This window comes from Dendropsophus ebraccatus, chromosome 3 (genome assembly GCF_027789765.1).
Source record: "Dendropsophus ebraccatus isolate aDenEbr1 chromosome 3, aDenEbr1.pat, whole genome shotgun sequence".
Lineage (NCBI taxonomy): Eukaryota > Metazoa > Chordata > Amphibia > Anura > Hylidae > Dendropsophus > Dendropsophus ebraccatus.
The window spans coordinates 109,891,224-109,914,399 of NC_091456.1; the positions used below are offsets into that span (position 1 = coordinate 109,891,224).

The 23,176-nt window shown below is 43.6% G+C and overlaps 1 protein-coding gene and 1 non-coding gene across 2 annotated transcripts in view; one reads left to right on the plus strand and one right to left on the minus strand.

The window, feature by feature from the left end:
* Positions 1-23,176, plus strand: part of ELL (elongation factor for RNA polymerase II) — a 77,489-nt gene that overhangs the window by 11,837 nt on the left and 42,476 nt on the right. The gene's annotated exons all lie outside the window — the stretch shown is intronic.
* On the minus strand, positions 16,395-16,511 carry LOC138787703 (U5 spliceosomal RNA). Its single transcript, XR_011362440.1, has one exon. It is a non-coding gene; the product is annotated as a U5 spliceosomal RNA (small nuclear RNA).

The window sequence follows — 23,176 nt, forward strand, 5'->3', positions numbered from 1 at the left end:
AAACCCTTTCTCAACCCCCTTAAAGGAGAAGTCCGGTGAAAATTTTTATAAAAGTATTGTATTCCCCCCCAAAAGTTATACAAATCACCAATATACACTTATTATGGGAAATGCACATAAAGCGCTTTTTTCCCTGCACTTACTACTGCATCAAGGCTTCACTTCCTGGATAAAATGGTGATGTCACGACCCGACTCCCAGAGCTGTGCGTGCTGTGGCTGCTGGAGAGGAGGATGGCAGAGGGATGCTCAGTGTCCCTCCAGTACCCTGTGTCCCTCAGTGTCCCCCTGCCATCATTCTCTCCAGCAGCTACAGCCCGCACAGCTCTGGGAGTCGGGTTGTGACATCACCATTTTATCCAGGAAGTGAAGCCTTGATATGGTAGCAAGTGCAGGGAAAAAGCACTTTATGTACATTTCCCGTAATAAATGTATATTAGTAATTTGTATAACTTTTGGGGGGCAATACAATACTTTAATAAAAATGTTTGCCGTACTTCTCCTTTAACCTCTTAAGGACATATGACGAACCAGTACGTCATATGTCCTCATTAGCACTTCAAAGCGGGGCCGCGCGGCGGCCCCGCTTTGAAGCGCCGCGGTCCTGCCGCGGCCCGCTTTGAAGTGCCGCGGTCCTGGGTGCCGCGTGTAGCCCGGGACCGCCGCTATTAGCAGGCACGGTCTGATCGCCGTGCCCGCTAATTAGCTAATCGGAGGCAGCTGTCAAAGTTGACAGCTGCCTCCGATTACCGGAGGCAACCTTTCCCTGGTGTCTAGTGGGGGAGATCGCTCCTCCGGGACGTTGTCCCAGAGGAGCGATCTCCGTTACTGATGCTGGCCGGGGACTCGTCCAAGATTGCGCCGTCCCCGGCTTGGCACTCGTTTACTTCCGGCTGCAGCAGCCGGAAGTAAACGAGTGCCTATCTCATTGATCTCTGCAGCATATCTATGCTGCAGAGATCTCAATGAGAGATCAAAGTATATATACTAGAAGTCCCCCATGGGGGCTTCTAGTATAAGTGTAAAAAAAAAAAAAAAAGTGGTGTTTATAGTAAAAAGCCCCCTCCCCCAATAAAGTCTGAATCACCCCCCTTTTCCCAGGTTTTAAATAAAAGTAAATAAATAAATAAACATGTTTGGTATCGCCGTGTGCTTAATCACCCGAACTATTTAATTAATCACATTCCTGATCTCGTACGGTAAACGGCGTCAGTGCAAAAAAATCCCAAAGTGCAAAATTGCGCATTTTTGGTCGCATCAAATCCAGAAAATTTTTTTATAAAAAGCGATCAAAAAGTCGTATATGCTAAATCAAGGTACCGATAGAAAGAACACATCATGGCACAAAAAATTACACCTGACACAGCCCCATAGACCAAAGGATAAAAGCGTTATAAGCCTGGGAATGGAGCGCTTTTAAGGAACGTATATTTGTTAACAATGGTTTGAATTTTTTACAGGCCATCAGATACAATATAAGTTATACATGTTATATATCGTTTTAATCGTAACGACTTGAGGAACATACATAACAAGTCAGTTTTACCCCAGGGCGAATGGCTTAAAAACACAGTTCCCCCAAATAAAAGAAATGCGTTTTTTTTTTTCAATTTCACCACACTTTGAATTTTTTTTCTGGTTTCGTAGTGTACTTAAGGCAAAAATTCAGCCTGTCATTGCAAAGTACAATTAGTGACGCAAAAAATAAGGGCTCATGTGGGTTTCTAGGTGGAAAAATGCAAGTGCTATGGCCTTTTAAACACAAGGAGGAAAAACCGAAAACGCAAAAACGAAAATGGGCCCCGTCCTTAAGGGGTTAAGGGAGTGATGACATACAGGTACGTCATCGGTCCTTAAGTGGTCGACCATGTAGAGAAAAAAAAAAACATAAGTGCGAAAACGAAAATTTGCTCGGTCAATGAATTTTTATGTTTACTCGAATTGTAGATTTGATTTTTTTATTTTTTATTTTTTTCCTGAAAAATTTAAATAGGACTTTAAAGTGTTGTACCTGTCTTACATCTTTAGGATATGCCACCACTATATGATTGTTTAGGGTCCTACCTTTGAGATCATCCTCTATCCTGAGAATCACAGGATTGCAACACCTGGAACTATTGCCGACCAACTGCCAGGTGCTGGAAATAAGTATCTGATTGAGAAGGAAGGGGGGGGGGGGGGGGGGATATTCGCCTGTTGATACCCCACCACCAATTATGAGAATAGGGTCCCTTGTCCTTCCTTGTTGTAGTGGCAGCAGTGCATTTTGTTTCCTACTCCATTTACTCTTTGCAACTGTAGAGTACTTCACTGTCAGTTCCGTGCAGAGTATATAGTGGCAGCGTGCATGTTTGACTGCCACTGCAGGGGCAGTCATTGTCTTGATCAGTGGGGAACTGTGGATAGGATAAGTTATAGCCTTAGGTTAACACCTTTGGATGACTCAATATTTGCTTGTGTTTGAAGGGTTGTTCACTTTGCTCACACAGCTTCCGTCAGTATTCCAACAACCTGTTGTGGCTATTCCTGCATGATCATAGTTGTAGCTGCTCTTTAATGACTGCCAACATTGTCAAGGGAGCCAGTGTGCTGGCAATATTAAAGGTTACTACAGAGCAGCTGCAGTGGGAACCTCCTCAAAGGTGAACATGTCCCTTAAGTAAGCTGCATAACTGCTCTAAGAATGTGAACATGCTGCTTTAGAGCAGCTTCATACACAACGGATGGCAGCATTGTGTGTGAAGCTGCCCTTAAAGGGAATCTGTCAGGTGCCATTCATATTTCAAACTAATGACACTGTTAAACATCTGTTAAGACATGGAGACACGTGGTACCTTTCATATATCCAAATATGCCTATTTGATTCTTCTTACTATATAGTTATACCATTTTTCAATGTTCTGGAATCACAAGCAGATATATGAAAGGTACCATGTTCCAAACCTGATCTTCTAACGGCTATCTAACAGTGTCAGTAGTTTGGAAAGTTGAATTACAGCTGACAGATTTCCTATAATTCTTAATGGCAGCGTTTACTCTTTATAAGCGTTTAGCTTATACCGTTTACCGTGCAAGGTCAGGAATGTGATAATGTAATACTTTGCTCGATTCCTCACATGGCTATAGCTAATATGTTTTTTATTTATTAAATGAGAAAAAGAGGAGCTTTAAACTCTTACTATGGGAAGGATTTTCTTTTTCAATGAAATTTTTTAAAGTAGTAATTTGGAGGTAATTTGATAGCTCTTAGGCCCCCTTCACACGTCCGGAGAAACCACCCGGATTTCCTATCAGGAAATCCGGACGGATTTCCGGACGCCTAGACTTCCATTGGACACGGACACCCTTCCGGAATTTTCCGGAAGGCTGTCTGTTCCGGAAAATAGTACCGGATTTTTTAGAACCGGTTTTATTTTCGTCCGGAAATCCGGCCCGGACGCCCCCATAGGAGTCTATGGGAGCGCCCGGGCCCCGGACGCTTTCCTGATGCACATCAGGAAAGCGTCCGGAGTTCCACTCACCTTCCGCCTCTGCCCCGGCCTCCTGCTGCCTCTTCATCCGCAGGTACCCCCCGCGGCACCCACGCACCATGCCCCTGCTGACAGGTCATGATGGGAGTTGTACTTCTGCAACCTGGATGGCCACAGGCTGCAGAGGTACAACTCCCATCATGTACTGCAACCTGGGTGACCACAGACTGCAGAAGTACAACTTCCATCATGACCTGTCAGCCAAGCATGATGGGAGTTGTAATTCTGCAAGCTGTGACCATCCAGTTTGCAGAAATACATGTCCTATTTTTCTTCTCATCAGGAAATCCTGAAGGTTTTTCCTGATGGTTTCCTGATGGTTTCCTGAAGGTAAAAACGGATTACTGTCAGGAAATCCTGATGACATTTAAGGCCTCCTGATCAGGATTTCCTGACAGTAAAAACTGACACGGACGTGTGAATGGGGCCTTAAGATTTAATGTTCCAGAAGTGAGCCTGAAGCATTTGCAAAGCTGGGGACAGTGTCTGAGCATTGATGAGGCCCCGGATGGTAAGTATAATGAATCACCCAACCCGCTTGGGATTGCATTGCAGGTGGCGAAATCGCCATAGCCAGAGCAGCATTGTGCGATCGGGCTTTAATCTCCTTCTGTAACCCTTTTAACGGCATATTGGCATACATTTGTCATATGTCATTTAAAGGTTAAAAAAATTATATCTCTAGAATTGTCCTGTTCAGACCCATCTAAATTTTTGTATTTCTCCACCTAGGGAACTGTGTTGGGGCTTAATTTTTGTACCATGATCTGTGTTGTGTTTTTTTTTTTTTTTTGTAGCATTATAATGGGTATTTTTTATGCCTTATTTTTTTTTTCTTGAATGCCTGTTTATCCAGCTATGTCACTGACTGGTTAATTCAGGCTTATAATACACTGTGCTAGATAGCTAGTGCAGTGTATGGGCTCGTTCACACAGAGCAAAAGCAGCTGAATTTGCGCGCTGAAGTTAAAATAGGTGCAGAGCTAATTTCCATTGTGTTGAATGGAAATTCTGCTCTGCAGTTCACACGGTGGAATTTCCTCGCTGAACGTTCCGCGGCTAATCCGCTCTCCGCCAGAAGAATGAACATGTTCGTTCTTCCGCTAGCGGAAGCCTATACAAATCAATGGGGCTCTGATTTTCTGTTTCAGCGTGGACACAGCATATGACCACAGCAAAAGTTTCCCAAAAAAAACATGCATGCATACATACATACATACATACATACATACCTGTGAATCTCCATCAATTGTAAAGCTGTGATGTTTTGCCATTTCTGCTTAGCTTCTCTCTGCTCAGCTCCTTCTCCTCTGCCAGCTCTGAGGTGATCTGTTCTAGAAAATTCAGGTACCATATAGTCTAGTCTCCAAAGTCTGCAAAATTTTTGTTGGCACCTCCCTCTATTACTCACCGAATACTCGCTGAATGCATGCGCAATCAGCACGGATTTCTCGAATATTCCACGCTGAAATACGCAGGGATTCCGCTTACATATTGCTTGGAATTCAGTGTCAGTTGATTTCAGGCGGAAATATTTCCTCGCGTAATCAGACCCTTTTGCTCTGTGTGAACGTAGTTACAATAGTAACTTGATCATCACTAGAGAAGTCCACTTGCGGGACAAGAAAAAGTACATAAAATAAACCAGGGCTGTGCAGTTGGAGTCAGAGCTAGTTTGGGCTGGAGATGGGGAAAAAATGTTCCGACCTCAGCTTTAAAAAATTTTTTTTTTTTTTTTTTTATATATATATTGGATCATGTAGAACATTAGGGAGAAGCTGCTGAGCCAGTGTTATAAATAACTCCCCTGGTATATTGGTATATGACCGGCCATTTATGAAGGAGTCGGAGTCAGTCCATTATTTTTTCCCTTTTCATTCCTTCTAAATAAAATATAAGCAATAAACTACACATATTAGGCATTGCCGTTTCAGTTACGACCATTAACAACTAGTTACGACCATTAACAACTAGAGATGAGCGAACCTCGAGCATGCTCGAGTCCAACCTAACCCGAGCATTTGGCGTAGCGGGGGCTGCTGAAGTTGGATAAAGCTCTTAAGCTTTCTGGAAAACATTAATACCTGAATATGTTTTCCACATAGCCTTAGGGCTTTATCCAAGTTCAGCAGCCACCGCTATGCCGAATGCTCGGGTTCGGATAGACTCGAGCATGCTCTAGGTTCGCTCATCTCTAATTAAAAATTATTATTTATCCCATGCAGTAAATATAGTAAAGGTAAAAACCACTACAATTGTTGTATTTTGTTAATCAGTCTCCCCCAAAAACTGTAAAAAATTTTAACAAAAAGTCAAAAATCATACTAATTTTCAAGAAGGGGGCATTGAGTGATCCTGGAAACTATAGGCCCGTACTTCTAACATCTATAGTGGGTAAAGTATTTGAGGGGTTAGTAAGGGATGCTATACTGGAGTATCTTAATGAAAATAATCTTATAACGCAGCACCAGCATGGATTTATGAGGGATCGATCCTGTCCGACTATTCTGATCGGCTTCTATGAGGAGGTGAGTTATAGACTGGACCTGGGGAAGGCTGTGGATGTTGTGTATCTGGACTTTTTAAAGGCATTTGATGCTGTGCCACAGGTTGTTCTATAAAATGAGGATGCTGGGACTAGGGGAAAACTTGTGCAAATGGGTAAGTAATTGGTTGAGTGATAGAAAATAGAGGGTGGTCATTAATGAAACCTATTCAGATTGGGTTTTAGTTACTAGTGGGGTACCGAAAGGGTCAGTGTTTGGTCCACTTCTTTTAATATTTTTATTAAATGGAACCTGTCACCCCCTGTGCCGAGGTGACAGGGTCCCGCTTCTTGATCCGGTCCGGTGACGGAGATTTCAGCGCCCGAAGCCTGTGCGTGCGCTCCTGAGATGAGTCCGACGCTCATAGAGAATGAATAGAGCATCGGACTCCCTGTTCATTCTCTATGGGCATCGGACTCATCTCAGGAGCGCGTGCGCCGGGCTTCGGGTGCTGAAATCTCCGTCACCGGACCAGATCAAGAAGCGGGACCCGGCGTGATGAAGTAAGTATAGGGGGCTCTAGCGGGGGGTTGGCGCCTGTCACCCTGGCACGGGGGGTGACGGGTGCTCTTTAATGACCTTGTAGAGGGGCTACAGAGTAGAATCTCCACTTTTTGCAGATGATACTAACCTGGGTAAAGTAATCACCACAGAGGAGGATAATATATTACAGATGGATTTGGAGAAGCTGGAGGCTTGGGCGGAGAAATGGCAAATGAAGTTTAATGTGGATAAATGTAAGGTTATGCATTTGGGCCATAGAAATAATAAGTACAGTTATGTGCTAAATAATAAAACACTGGTTAAAACTTTTTCTGAAAAGGACCTGGGGGTATTGGTGGACAGTAAACTCATCTTTAGTGATCAGTGCCAGGCAGCAGCTGCCAAGGCTAATAAAATAATGGGATGCATCAAAAGAGGTATAGATGCTAAAGATGAGAACATAGTTTTGCCTCTTCATAAATCACTGGTCAGACCACATAAGGAATACTGTGTAGTTTTGGGCACCGGTATATAAGAAGGACACAGCTGAACTGGAGCGGGTGCAGAGGAGGGCAACAAAGGTCATTAAGGGAATGGGTGGGTTACAGTACCAAGACAGGTTATCAAGCTTGGGGTTATTTACGCTAGAAAAAAGACGTCTTAGGGGCGATCTGATCACAATGTACAAATGTATGAATGGACAGTACAGAGATCTTAGGAGGTCTGTAACCATGACAAGGGGGCATCCTCTACGTCTAGAGGAAAGAAGATTTTGCCATCAGCACAGATGCTGATTCTTTACTGTTAGAGCAGTGAGACTATTAAACTCTTCCACATGATGATGTCATGGCTGATTCATTAAATAAGTTCAAGGGAGGCCTGGATGCTTTTCTTGCAAATATAATATTACAAGTTATGGACATTAGATTTCTGGTGATACGTTGATCCAGAGATTACTCTTATTGCCTTTGGAGTCGTGAGGGAGGTTTCTCCCTGTCGTGAGGGGATTGTCGTCTGCCTCATAGGGGTTTTAGCCTTGGGTTGGCCACTTTTTTATAGTAAAATTGTTCTGTGTACAGTATTAGTAAGTGTAATCGCTGTATATACTGACAGCAGCCCCCTGTGTACCTCATAGAGGCAAAATCAGACTCCCCTCTTCAAGGCTGTGCTGTCCTGCTCTGTAGTGTTTCAGTCTAGAACAGGGGTACTCAACAACTTTTAGTGAAGGTCCACTTACCGGGGTCTATTGTCAGGTGAATGTCCGAGCTGAACATCAGTAGGAAACGTGTTTTGTTACTTTGTCACAAACGTTCAACTATTTATATACAGAATTGCTGTTTATTAGCGGGAAAATTGGCATTTTTTTCTCTCTCACCAGGCCTTTGATATTAGGTACAAAGGGGGTGACTGCCCTGGTAGTATATAGCCCCCCTGTTGCTCCCCCAGTAGTGTATAGCGCTCTCCTTCAGTAGTATATAGCCCCCCTGTGCGCTCTCCCCCTGTAGTATATAGCCCCCTGTGAGCTCCCCCCAGTAGTGTATATAGCCTCCCCGTGCGCTCTCCCCCTGTAGAATATAGCCCCCCTTTGAGCTCCCCCAGTAGTATATAGCCTCCCTGTGCGCTCTCCCCCTGTAGTATATAGCTCCCTGTGCGCTCTCCCCCTGTAGTATATAGCCCCCTGTGCGCTGTCCCCCAGTAGTATATAGCCCCCTGTGCGCTGTCCCCCAGTAGTATATAGCCCCCTGTGAGCTCCCCCCAGTAGTATATAGCCCCCCTGTGCTCTCTCCCTGTAGTATATAGCCCCCTGTGAGCTCCCCCCAGTAGTATATAGCCCCCGTGAGCTCCCCCCAAGTAGTATATAGCCCCCGTGAGCTCCCCCCAAGTAGTATATAGCCCCCCTGTGAGCTCCCCCCTGTAGTATATAGCCCCCTGTGAGCTCCCCCTGTAGTATATAGCCCCCCATGCGCTGTCCCCCTGTAGTATATAGCCCCCCTGTGAGCTCCCCCCAGTAGTATATAGTGCCCCTGTGCTCTCCCCCCAGTAGTATATAGCCCCTTGTGCTTTCCCCCTGTAGTATATAGCCCCTGTGAGGTCCCCCCTGTAGTATATAACCCCCTGTGCGCTCCCCCCAGTAGTATATAGCCCCCTGTGAGGTCCCCCCTGTAGTATATAGTCCACCTGTGCGCTCTCCCCTTGTAGATGCCCCCCAGACAGAGAAAAAAAAAAAAAAAACTCACCTAGCACCTCGTTCCCCGCTGCGGCTATCTTCTCTTCCCGTCGGTCCGGCCCCCGGCTGATACGCGCTCTGTAGGGATGTCCCGGGGATTCCCCAGCAGAGCGCGCATCAGTGACCTCAGCGTACGCCGCCGGCCTGCACTTCCGGGAAAGACAGGCCGGCGGCGTACACTGAGGTCTGTGGTGCGCGCTCTGCTGGGGAATCCCCGGGACATCCCTACAGAGCACGTATCAGCCGGGGGCCGGACCGACACTGCCCCCAGCCCCACAGGCGTACTGACATCTAAGGACAGTACGCCTATGGGGCGGGAGGCAGTGTGGTGGGGAGCGGGACGGACCGGATCCGGGGCGGACCGGATCCGGGGCGGTTAGGAGGTCTGACCAGGGGTCCGGAGAGCTGGCCTCCGTGGTCCGGGTTCGGACCGCGGTCCGCCAGTTGAGGACCCCTGGTCTAGAAGATTGCTGACATGGAGGAGCATGTGACCATGCCCTGCCCCCCAGTGTCCACCATAGGCATATACAGGCTCAGTGGTGGACACTGGGGGGTGGGGCATGGTCACATGCTCCTCCATGTCAGCAATCTTATGGACAGAAACATCACAGAGCAGGGCAGCCCAGCCTGGAGGAGGGGAGTCTGATATTGCCTCTATGAGGTGCACAGGGAGCTGCTGTCAGTATAAAAAGTGATTACACTTACTACTGCTGTATACGGAGCTATTTTACTATAAAATGGCCAACCCCTTTAAGTATGTTACTATGTTAGGTATTGCAAAATGGTACCAAAAAATAACCTCGCATGTCTATGTCGATGGAGAAATAAAAAGGTTATACCACTTGGGAGTCGACCATAGTAAAAGTGTGTGACTAGGAAAGGGGTTAATTACATGTTCCTTTCAACAACAGCAAACATGGCAATACCACATCTTTTTATGTATTTTTTTATTATATTTATTTATATTTCCTCCTTGGAGACTTGCTTGCCTGCTCATCAATATAATAAAGTATTACATTGGCCCATCAGATTTTCACTCTGTTGCTACTGCCTAACAATAACTCGCAGCAGCAGCCACGGATTAGCTTCCCGCAATCACGTAGCCTATTTGCAAACTATCCCACAGATGATACACCACCAACATGGTTTTAATGCTGCTGTCCGGGTAATAGTTGGTAACTGAGATTATTGAAGGCAATCTCACACGGGTTCCAATGCAATTTAGATGATTGCTCGGCTGACAGCTATTACCATATACATGAATGCTTGGCTCATTTGAGCATGAGTGTTTTTCAGTAGGGAGAAAGTTTTAATCCTCTACCAATTCATTCTCATAGGACCTGCTATAGGGGGAGAGTTCTGACAAAAACACTCCTTTGGCCAATAATCATCCTGTGTAAAAGTGACAGTGGTCAGCTGAGGAGCTGGAAACCAGTTGGTCACATCTTTTGTGTGGGCTTTAAAATCTATCGCTATCACCTATACATCTCCCTTTTTAAACAGGGGACTTGTGACTGATAGCAATACGGTTAAATGGTCGCATGGACAATACAGTGGTTGTTCATGCGGCCCGGCCTCCATTAGTTGTGCTGTATAAAGATCTCTCCAATCGGCTCTCCTTTTCAGTTGAGTATCTTCACGTTTAAAAGGTCTAGACTACTGACATAATTAAAAAAATTTGTTACTCATAGCAACCAATCAGTGGTGCATTTATTCATGAGTCGGAGCTGCGGCTTAACGACTCCACAGCCCTGTGCATTACAGCACATGATCTGTGCTGTAATGCACAGGGCTGTGGAGTCGTTAAGCCGCAGCTCCGACTCATGAATTTTATCAGGACCGACTCCTGCTCCTTCATAAATGGCCAGACCAGGGGAGTTATTTATCACACTGGCTCAGCAGCTTTTCCCTAATGTCCTACATTATCCTGGGGCGACTTCTGAGGGAATAAGGAAAGATATAAAGCAGCTTCTCCTGTGTGTGCAGTGGATGCAGCCAGTCTCCAGCCTCCATGTCCTGAACAACTCACAACTAGACTAGATGGAGCAGGTGATCTTTTCCTGCTGACAGTCTTCTATGTTTCTAACTAAATATTCACCATACAAGAAACACTGCTAACCATGCCAGATCCCTGTGATATAAAGGTCAGCCATAGTGATATAGAGAGGGGTCACACAGTGATATAGAAGGTCACTGTGGGGGCACGCAATAGCAAACACACACACACACACACACACAGACAGCCTGCTGCAGCCATAAGGCCCTATTCCACGGAATGATTATCGGCCGCTACGGACGATAATCGTCCCGTGGAAAAGAGTGCAAAGATGATCGTTGCAGTCGCTTGTTTTTCAACATGTTGAAAAACAAGCGACTGATACAGCAACGATCTTCTGCCCTCGCTCCGTTGAATAAGAGCATAGACAGCAGACGCTCCCCGCCGCCCCTCCCGCACTCACCCGCTCGCTGCAGCCGCGTTGAATAGCGACAGCGAGCGGGGAACGAGGAGCAAACGAGCGCTGAGAGCGCTCGTTGCTCCTCTAGACGGCCCGTGGAAAAAGCCCAATAGCACACACACACACAGCCTGCTGCAGCACACACACAGCTTGCTGCAGCCATAGCACGCGCACACACAGCCTGCTGCGGCCATAGCACACACACACACAGCCTGCTGCGGCCATAGCACACATACACACAGCCTGCTGCAGCCATAGTGTACACACACACACAGCCTGCTGTAGTCATAGCACATACACACAGCCTACTGCAGCCATAGGGCGTACACACACACACACACAATGGACTCTTTCAGCTCAGAAACAAACTGCCAAATAGTGACCGATAACTTTTCCATGACCGCCCTTATGTAATATATGTTCATGAACCAAACTTGTAAAATTCATATCAAAATTCAATTATACATTTTTTTTTTTTTTTTTTTTTTAAAGCTGGAGTCAGAGTCGGTACATTTTTTTCCAACTCAGACTCCAGCCAAAGCTAGCTCCGGCTCCGACTGCAGCCAAAACTAGCTCCGACTTCGACTCCCAACTCCACAGCCCTGGTAATGCATTATGTACAGTATGTAAGCTGTCAGTTACACACTGACAGCTCATATGATCAGGCTCCTTCCTCTGTGCAGGAGCCTGATCTGTTACTAAGCCAGCAACCCAGAAGCACTGGCCTTGACAATCTCAGAGCTTCTGCGCTCGCTTGCAGACCTCTAAGGATTGGCGGAGGGAGAAGATCTCCCTCCAAACCCTCTAGACAGTGAAGTCTGAGGGTGTAACTGCCTGGAAAGAAGCACTATTCTTCAGGGCACCTCCTGACACCTGATCGTTGCCATGGACAGCTTGGGGTTAAAGGAGGAGTCCGGCAATTTAAAAAATGGCAGCCAGCAGGGGGGAACATAATAAACAATCATTACTTACAAGCAAAAGTAATGGTCCAGGACCACCATGATTTAAGTAAAAATACCTGCTTAGTTATTAAACAAGCAGATAAAGGAGGCTCAGTGGTTAGGGAATTATATTTAAAACAAGCCTTTGAAATCCTTAATGATATTTGTACATACCACAGGCTTTCTTGTGATTTTTTTTGGTGTTTCTAAAAAAGCATTAGACTCTCTGCTGGATGATGGGGTGCAGATGGGGATTTTTTTTTTCTGAAACTGAAAAAAAAAAAAAATAATTTCACATTAGAACATTCGTTGGTGCCCGTATTTCACGGGTTACCAAAGATTCACAAAGGTAATTTTCCCCCCAGTCTGCACCCCATCATCTCTAGCATTGGGTCTCTCCAAGAAAAACTAAGGCTGCATTCCCACGTTCCGCGATCCTGACTGATCACGGACGTGGAATGCATGTACCGGAGTCCCCCCGCGCCCGGACAGCATCTGTAATTAGATACTGGGAGAGGGGGAGACTGTATTCATAAGCGCCACGCTGATTCATTACTGCATGGCGCTTATGAACAGTCTCCCCCGCTCCCAGCATCTAATTACAGATGCTGTCCGGGCACGGGGGGACTCCGGTACATGCATTCCACGTCCGTATCACGGAACGTGGGAATGCAGCCTTAGTGTGTGGATAGATGGATTACTGCAACCAATGGCTCAATCCTGTCAGGCATACTTGCGGGATAGTAAACAGGCGCTAACCTCCTTAAAGAATTTTCAGTGGAAAGAGGGTATGCACTGGTTAACCTGTGATGTGATAGGGTTGTATTCACACATTCCTCATGATCTTGCGATTTCAGCATTGTGTTTTCATATGAAAAGATGTAACCTATACATTTCCACTTTAAATGAATTTATCATTTTAATCAGTGGAGTACTGATTTGTTATTTGAAGCTCAGTTTTTTTTGCAGATCAAAGGTTCTCACCCACAGCTTCTCCACAGCTTATAGTAAACAATTCCCAGCCATTAAACACATAATCCAAAAATATTTACCCACTTTGTATAAAAACCAGTTTTTACGCACTGTTCTGCAGGACAATTGCAGAATTGTGGCAAAAAAGGTGTTTCCATTGGTAATATAGTTTCACCTACTGTACTGAAACAAAACAAATCCAACACCACTTGGTTAACACAGGATTTTTTCCTTGTAATGGAGCTAGATGTAATATGTGCCAGTTCACACACAAAACTCAAACCTTTAGTGATTCCAAACAACAAACATCATATTCCATACAATCATTCATTAATTGTAATAGCAAAGGAGTTGTTTAGTGCAGTGATTTTCAACCAGTGTGCCGCGACACATGCTCGGGTGTGCCGCAAGGAAAGTTCCCCAAACTATGGTGCCCCTGCAGATCGCCCCACTGCTGCTGTCCGCCTCACCTACTGGCCGCCTGTAGCGCCCGGACGTGCTCCTCCTATCCAATCAGTGGAGACTGGGAGCAGGGTGCAGCATGTCTGGGCCCTACGGGTGGCCAGTATGTGAGGCGGAGAGCGGCGACCATGTGGGAGGAGGTGAGGAGGAAGGGGGAGAGAAACAGGAGAAAACCATGGGGGAGAGAAACCTGGGGATGGGGGAGAGAAGCATGGGGGAGAAACAGGGGGGGAGAGAAACCTGGGGATGGGGGAGAGAAACAGGGGAGAGAATCAGGGGGGAGAGAAACCTGGGGATGGGGTAGAGAAGCATGGGAGAGAAGCATGGGGGAGAGAAACATGGGGATGGGGGAGAGAAACATGGGGATGGGGGAGAGAAACATGGGGATGGGGGAGAGAAACATGGGGATAGGGGAGAGAAACATGGGGATGGGGGAGAAACAGGGGAGAGAAGCAGGGGGGAGAGAAACATGGGGATGGTGGAAGAGAAGTATGGTGGAAGAGAAGTATGGTGGAAGAGAAGTATGGTGGAAGAGAAGTATGGTGGAAGAGAAGTATGGTGGAAGAGAAGTATGGTGGAAGAGAAGTATGGTGGAAGAGAAGTATGGTGGAAGAGAAGTATGGTGGAAGAGAAGTATGGTGGAAGAGAAGTATGGTGGAAGAGAAGTATGGTGGAAGAGAAGTATGGTGGAAGAGAAGTATGGTGGAAGAGAAGTATGGTGGAAGAGAAGTATGGTGGAAGAGAAGTATGGTGGAAGAGAAGTATGGTGGAAGAGAAGTATGGTGGAAGAGAAGTATGGTGGAAGAGAAGTATGGTGGAAGAGAAGTATGGTGGAAGAGAAGTATGGTGGAAGAGAAGTATGGTGGAAGAGAAGTATGGTGGAAGAGAAGTATGGTGGAAGAGAAGTATGGTGGAAGAGAAGTATGGTGGAAGAGAAGTATGGTGGAAGAGAAGTATGGTGGAAGAGAAGTATGGTGGAAGAGAAGTATGGTGGAAGAGAAGTATGGTGGAAGAGAAGTATGGTGGAAGAGAAGTATGGTGGAAGAGAAGTATGGTGGAAGAGAAGTATGGTGGAAGAGAAGTATGGTGGAAGAGAAGTATGGTGGAAGAGAAGTATGGTGGAAGAGAAGTATGGTGGAAGAGAAGTATGGTGGAAGAGAAGTATGGTGGAAGAGAAGTATGGTGGAAGAGAAGTATGGTGGAAGAGAAGTATGGTGGAAGAGAAGTATGGTGGAAGAGAAGTATGGTGGAAGAGAAGTATGGTGGAAGAGAAGTATGGTGGAAGAGAAGTATGGTGGAAGAGAAGTATGGTGGAAGAGAAGTATGGTGGAAGAGAAGTATGGTGGAAGAGAAGTATGGTGGAAGAGAAGTATGGTGGAAGAGAAGTATGGTGGAAGAGAAGTATGGTGGAAGAGAAGTATGGTGGAAGAGAAGTATGGTGGAAGAGAAGTATGGTGGAAGAGAAGTATACAGGCCCAGGTTTCACACTGAGTGAGTATAAATACATTTAGAATGTATATTATTAACTATATGTATAATATGTACTGTTTTAGTGTCATTTTGTGCCATTTTGGTTGGTGGTGTGCCCCGGGATTTTTTAAGTTTAAAAAGTGTGCCGCAGAACACATTCATGACATACGATACAAAACAGGTGCAGCCAGACGTTTCATTAATGAACATCAAGGACAAGTTCACACACTCAGGTTTTTTGGAATAGAAAAAATATTTCAAAACGTCAGAGGAGGCAACACACAACATAGTTTATTAAACCGAGAGGTATTCTGGATTTTGAAATTACAAACCAGATTGCCAAATGGAATGAATTATAGATTGGATTTATTATACATTTATTTATTCATTTTCAATATATATTTTTTCCCTCCGTTTATAATTGTGTTATGATAATAATATATTTGTTTACCCTCCTCTTCACAAGTAATACTATATTTATTAATTTTGTGAGATCATTACAGTATACTGTGTAGTTTCTGGGACATAATTCTCTGTTATGATACATGATGGGAGTGAAGCACAACTATTGGAATAACATAGCATTACACATTATAGTGTGCTCTCTGCATCATGTTTTTTTGGATCTTGTTTTTTAATTTTCTCATGAGTTCTGTTTTATATGTATGTTTTGGGCATTTATCTTGCTCCGCCCTCCTCAGTGGAAGGTTGGCTTACCCTGTGTCATGTGATGTAATTGTTTGCAGGGGAAGGTGTGTAATTTCTCATGCTTATAAGTCTGTCTGTACACAACTTTGTTATATGCTGTGATCAAGGCTCAGAGTGGGACGAAACGCGTCTTGCATTTTTCTATGTTTTTTTGTATGTAACAATTTTATGGAATTAACACAATAAATACCGGATTTTATTGGACTGCTGGAATACGTTTCCTTTTATCCAATCATTACTTACCTCTCCCTTTGCCCCCAAATCGCCGCATCACAGGCTCTGGGACCCCTGCCGGAAGATATTTTTTTCAGAGTTTGCGTTTCAGGATGGGGGTAATGCCTGATGCCCGCTGATGGATTGCCCGCTCAGCCAATCAGTGACTGTAGGAGGTATAATCTTCTCTAAAATGAGGGGATAACTGTTGTATAGCGAGGCATCCAGTAAGTAACTGCGTGGTATTCGTGTGTTTTTTTCCATTTGTTTTGTTGTTTTGAGGTGGGATCTTATGGCAACCCCCCAAAAAGAGCACACTGCTTTTATTTTTGGTCCAGGATACTGTGAAAATAAAGAAAGAAAGCATAGTCCCTGGATTTTTTTTTTATTTTATTTTTTTGCTTCAGTGCTAAAATTGTAAGAAAACTCAAGTTTTGCTCCTCTCCACAGAAATCTTAAGAAAAGGGCAAAAGATTTTTACATTCTGAAAAGAGACCAGAGCATAGTCTCGGCTTTTTTATGTGTTGTGCACACAGGCAGCCAATTGCACGCTTAGAGGGTGTTTCGTATGGGACAACACGTCACAAGAACCTCTCTAAACACAGCTCAAAAGTTGGGAGCATTTTCCAGAAACTTCATTTAACTGAAGCACTCATAAGTGTGAAAAGAGTTTTAGGTAAAGTACAACTCGTGGATTTCTTCTAATCCTGCAGCAAACTGGTGTTTAGCATTTATCTGAGGCATTGGGCACTTTTTCCCTCTTTTGTTGTACAGTTCTTGTTGCGTCCTGAGATAAAAAGCACTGTTTTTATTCATCACATTTTTTTATTCTGTCGGTCTAGGAATTGAGCCAAACCCTGAGCCAGAAATTGTACTGCTAGATTATGGCATGACTCAGACATGTTATTGTAAAACCAATTGCTGGAAACTGGGGGATGGGGTTTCCAACATATGTCTGTCTTTGCAGAGCAGCATATACAGCTACAGTATGTGTGTGCATGCTTCTCCCCATCTACTTAGCCCTGGTAGATGACAGCGCAGAAAGCTGCCACACTATGCTTTCCAGTTGCAGCCCTGTCCCCGAGCATACACAAGTCTGTAGAGTACTCATATAAAGTGTAGCAGATAGTGAGGAAACACTTGATTTATTTAGCGTTCTTTGTTGCTCATTGCAACCAGTCAGAGCTCAGCTTTTATTTTATCATGGCCTGTGTGTAATTGAAAGCTAAGCTGTGATTGGTTGTTATGGGCAGGAAAGGACCTTCCTGCTGAGACTGCTTGATAAATCTCCCCCTTAGTGGTCACAGTTTGTCTGATGGTGGGCTAGGAACCTCATATTTGTTTGTTAATGGTATGTCTCCATTCCTGTAACTCTTTACATAGGACTTATTCTCCTATCTCTGGAAATCCTAGCTCTGGAGAGGACTGGCATTCATTTTCCTGTCATGTGGTGTAGACAGTCCGTCTTGGGCCATGTCTCCAGACAAGTTATGAGGGCATTTTCTACACAAGCTAAACTGTCATTAGATTATTTTGAGCCAGCGCTTTACTAGTGAACTTATGCAGGAGCTGTAGACATTGGTTTTGGGGTAACCACATTTGCAAATGTTTTATGTTTTTGTCATTGCTAACTTGCAGATACCAAACATACTGGTTGTGTCATGAAGAAAACTAGATCTATACTGATGCATTATGTTTAATTACATTTAAAATGTACAAGCACTTCTTAAAACGTGTTGCCTTGGTTACACCCCACCGGGAATCCACTAGGTTGGGTCACTCAGTAATTTTAATATATAAGGTCAGATATTACATTTTAAATTAACTTTTATTCATTAAAAATAAAGTGGGTTTACAGATTTAAGGGGTCTTTGTACCCCGGACCAAGTGCCTGTGGATAGCTGGATCTGTTATAACTTGGCCCCAGTCACTGGATAAGCTGGCAATCCATCAGCCGAGTCAGGATGAGATCGTAACTCCTAGTCTAACTAACTGGGACTCTCTGCCTGTCAGCGCACTCTGTGGGGATGATTGACAGGCAGACAGGCAGAGAGTCATGACTAGATTACTACTTCCTGCCCCTCTGCCACCCTTGCGTGCTTGAATAAAACACCTTTTTACCCTCAATGTAAAGCTACTCATGCAGAAGCGGCTGGTATGTTCAGGGAGCTGCACAATAGATTTTTATTGTGCAGCTGGGAACCATACGTGACCCATGATCCAGACAGATAAGATTCCTCTTACAGGCCCTATAGATGGAATTTAATGTCCAAGTCTTAGTGATACTGTCACCCCAGATTTCTTGTGTGCTGTTATTGTTCCCATCAGTTACAGACAGTGTCACTAAGGCAGGACTTGGCGTCCATTGAGCCCAGTCTCCCTGCCTCTGCCCAGTAGTGTTATCCACACTCTACCTGTCATGAGGCAGGGAAAGAGGGTTCAATGGATGCTAAAGCAAAGCCAATAACTGAGGCAATCGTGTCACTTTAATGGGAATCCGTCACGTTTCAAACTGGTAAAATTGGATAGCCGTTCGAGCCAGGAGACATGTTACCTTTTGTAGATCAGTCTGTGCTTTCAGATTGTACAAAAAAAACTTTTTAATATAAAAGGAGTCAAAGAGCATTTTCCAAGCTCCTGAAGTGCAGCAAGCTGTAACACCCGCTTATCCTGCTTGAGACTCGTCTTCTAAGGGCCCTATTCCACTGGACGATTATCGTTCAGATTATCGTTAAATCGTTTGAATCTAAACGATAATCGTTCATTTGAATAGCAGTTAACTACTAACGACCGAACGAGAAATCGTTGATTGTTCAATAAGACCTGGACCTATTTTTATCATTGCTCGTTCGCAACTCGTTCGGATTGAATAAGATGTTGTTCGGTCGTTTGCAGTAGTGACGAATGCAATAGCAACAACAAGACGACCGCAAGAACGATCATAAGTAACTATTATCTTTCTATGTAATTGGATGAACGATTTCAGGTCTTTCGTAATAGCGGTTGTTTGGATCATTTATCATTAACGATTATGCGAACAATAATTGTCCCGTGGAATAGGGCTCTAAGTCATAGGTGTTAAACTCAGGCCCTTCAGCTGTTAGAGAACTACAGCCAAAAGTTTAGTCGGTGACTGGCTGGGTGGGCACTTGTTTCAGAGCTCAGGAAAGGCCAGTATTACTTCTAGACCACCCTCAGACATATATATTTTTTATTCTGCCCCAAGACAGGGCCCTTAAGTGAGTTGTCTGACAATAAGCTAGTTTGTCCAACAGTAATTAACTGTCCAATGTCACTGCAACTCCACCTCTTCCCTTATTTTTTTTTTCTGTCTCTACTCTTATCAAAGTTTCTTACAGACAGAAGCTTTTTGCTCAACATGTAAGGTCTTCATCTTTCGAACATTAACTGACGTCAGCAACACACAAATGATGAGTAATTCTTTACAGACAGTAGTGGAAAATTCCTGGAGCCTTTCTGCGAGTTGTTTGCTGTCAGACGCTTGCCTCACTAGACTGGAAGGTGAGGAATGCATTGAGCACATCTGAATGACTAACCTATATGCCAGGAATTCAGATTCATCACAAGGTGATGGCAAAATGGACTTCTGAGAATAAAATTGTGTTGAGAAAATAGTAAAAACCTTGTTTTATAAATTTTGAGAAGCATTATCGATTGATTGCATGTTTTAAAGTGTAAAAAAAAGTTTTTAAAAGTATTAAAAAAACCCTTATAAACCCCCCCCCAAATAAGTTTAATATTGCTCCTTGCCTATTATATATATAAATATATATCGTTGTGTGCGGAATTGTTCGATCTATGACAATATAACATTATTGTTCCCGCATGGTGAACTGTGTAAACGGGTGTGGGGCGATTGCTGTTTTTTTTTTGTTTTTGTTTTTTTTTTAAACCCTTCCCGTCAGTAATACGTATATATACATTTCTGACTTCAGGGGCTTACTGATGTGTGCGGGACCACTGCAGTGAGAGCTGGCCCGCACACATCAGTGTGTGCCGGGCCGGAGGTAATGAGAGGCAGCTACAATCCCGCTGCTGCGTCTCATTAACTCCTTAAACGCCGCAGTCTGTAGTGATAGCGGCGTTTAAGGTACTCTGTGACAGAACAAGCTTCGCATGTACCGACGGGTGGGGGTAAGCCTCTTACCTCTGTCCTGTCGTTTCTGGGATCTGTGCATAGAGTCTGTTCTAAGGCAGGCTCTGTGCATAGATTGCCGATAACACTGATCTATGCTATGGTATAGCATAGATCAGTACATGCAATTTAATGATTGCATGTTTTACGGGAAAAAAAAAGTTTTTAAAAGGATTAAAAAAAACCCTCCTCCAAATAAACGTTTAAAATACACCATTGCCCATTATAAAAATGTTTAAAAAAATAAACATATTACATATGGTAGCGTGCGGAATTGTCCGATCTATTAAAATATAACATAAATTTTCTCGTGCGGTGAACGGTGTAAACGGGGAGGGGGGGACACACCACGATTGCGGACTTTATTAAATATCAGAAAAATAATAAAACGATCAAAAATTTTCTGTTATACCAATATTATATTAAAAAAAAACCTAGTGATTATGGCGCAAAAGAATGACACCCCAACCAGCCCTGTAGGTGGAAAAGTAAAAGTGCTATGGCTCTTAGAAGGAGCAGGTTGACTAAATAGATGTAGGATAGATTACGTTTTTACCTGCCTAAACTTTGCTTATCTTCCCACTCCCATGCCCTTTAATGTGGCTAACGTTACAATGTAAGACTACTGTTCTTCCTCATTGCTCTTAACTTACTGGTATATCCTTCAGAGCTTTGTTCATGGCACAATATAGGGTTAACATGTAACAATTACATAGGTGTAATAGGTACTATATAGTTATAGATACTATATAGTTATAATAGTTGGTGTAATAGATACTATAGTATTTGGCACTTACCAGCGCCTGTTGTTGTGTTTTTTTGGTTTTTTTTTTTGTATTGTGCTATTTTGTGCCAGAAAGGTGGTGATCATGGCATGGAAATCTCCTGATACTCCTTCCTTATTGCAATGGAAGTCCTTGGTTATTTCATAAATCCTCTTATATAGGGTTCTCTATCAAAAGAGGAACTGTTCAAGAAAGTTTGATAAGATTTGGTTGCAATAGCTGGCTGTTATCAAGGCCTCCTATATGGGGCCTTAGGCATTGGGTTACTGCTGTTGTCCTGTAGTCCTTCCTGCTAGGCCTTAACTACCCTGAGTAGGGCTACCAAATTCGAGATACTTATAGTGGTATAGATAACTATACTTCAGATTCATGTCTCTTTACCCTAAATATGCTGACTGAGATTTGTCAACTGGCCTTTTACTATGTAATTTGATGCCTGTACTTTTTTTCTTGTTTGGTTGTTGCAGTTATGTTCAGACAAAATTGCATAAATAAAACCTTTTAATAAATGCACAAATTGTAAAAGAAATGTGTGTTTCTATTAGTGTGTGCATAGATTGACATTTTCTTATAGACTTTAAATGTAGCGCACTTAAAATACAACCAGGTTTTATACCTATTATACTGTTCATGAATATAGCCTAAGGCTGGGTTCATATACCTGTATGTCAGGTGGTCCGGCTACTTCATTTTACTATAAGCTGATGACAGCTAATGTATTTTTGCCATCAGGCTTTCTATTTTTTATTTTATTTACTTTTTCTTCATATCAGTTGGACAGGACGGTTGGCAAAAAGCTGCAAGATGCTTTCCCCTGTCTGGCATCTAGATTTAAAGTGCCGAATATGAAAAACTTTACCGTTCAAAGGAATAGGATTAGTTCAATTGTCAGTAGCAAAGCTCTGGAGATAAATAGAGCCGGGACTGCCTGATATATGTGAAGGGGGCCTAATAGTGTGTGCAGATTTTGGTTGCAGTTGCTGGAAAAGCCAGGAATGGATTTGAAAACTGTAGAGATCTCAGTCTTTTCTCTATGACCTGTTCTCTGTTTATAGTCTGTTTCTGACTTTAGCTTCAATAATTGCAATGGGAAATAGGTTTAAAGACATACTTAAAGTTTAGTGGCAAAGAAGTATAACTAGTGCTTTACCACTACTGTGCAGTCGCCTTGTGTAACTCTTAGGTATAGCAGAGTGCATTGCATGCTCTCATTCATTTTTCTGTTCTACAAGCTGTTCTGTGGTAAAATTTGGGCTTTGTCACCCTTTCCAGGTACATGTGAAGAATCTATGGTGTCTTCCACTTTTTAGTTTCTAGTGATTCACTTTCTGTACCTGGTACACCACTGGTTCTGATTGTCTCCTATAAATTATGGCTAAAGTATTACAGTAAATCTTTCTAAGCCTTTACTGTGGAACTCTCAGCAGGTGGCTTTCTAAGCAGATGGCCTCTACAGTGGTCTCTTGGGAATTCCGTGTACAGAGAGTGCTTTATAGCACTTGCAGAGGCAACATATTTTCAGTATTGTCATGCTGGCGGTACAGATCATCCACCTGTATTTATGTAGGTCAGAGGTCACAGATATCATACTTGCATATATTCTGTTAATAATCAATATTTGGGATCTGGTTCTAGTATGTTCCTTTGGACAGGTTGAGACTACATTAACTGTATAAAGTAAAAAGTGTTCATTGATGAGTCTATCATAAAATAAATCCAAAAAGGAAAGGAATTGTCCAGGTTTAGAAGAGCATGGCTACTTTCTCCACAAAATATCACCGTTCATATTCTCAGGTTGTGTGTTGTATTAACTATAATGGAACTCTGCTGCAATGCCATACACAACCTGGGGACAGGTGTGGTAGTATTTTTGAAAAAGCAGGTAAGACTTTCTAATCCCCAGGCATGATAGAAGTGATCACCTCTTCAAACAGCTGTTCCAGTTGGCTGCTTGCATCCACCACTAAGGATAGTGTCTTATTTGCTTTTTCTTAAATAGCACCAACATATTTTACCGCCCTCTACTGAGATTGTGCTCCGTCTCTGTGTTCCCAATGGGATAGGTTAATAACTTCCTGTAAAATTGGTGTGTTTTTAGAATGTGGGGAGAAGCTGGAATACCCACATTCTATGGTCTGATGGATTCCACCGATTCCGCCAAAAGAAATGACCGGTCAGTTTTTTTTGGTGGACATCGGAATTTGCCCGACCATAGAATGGAGTCTATG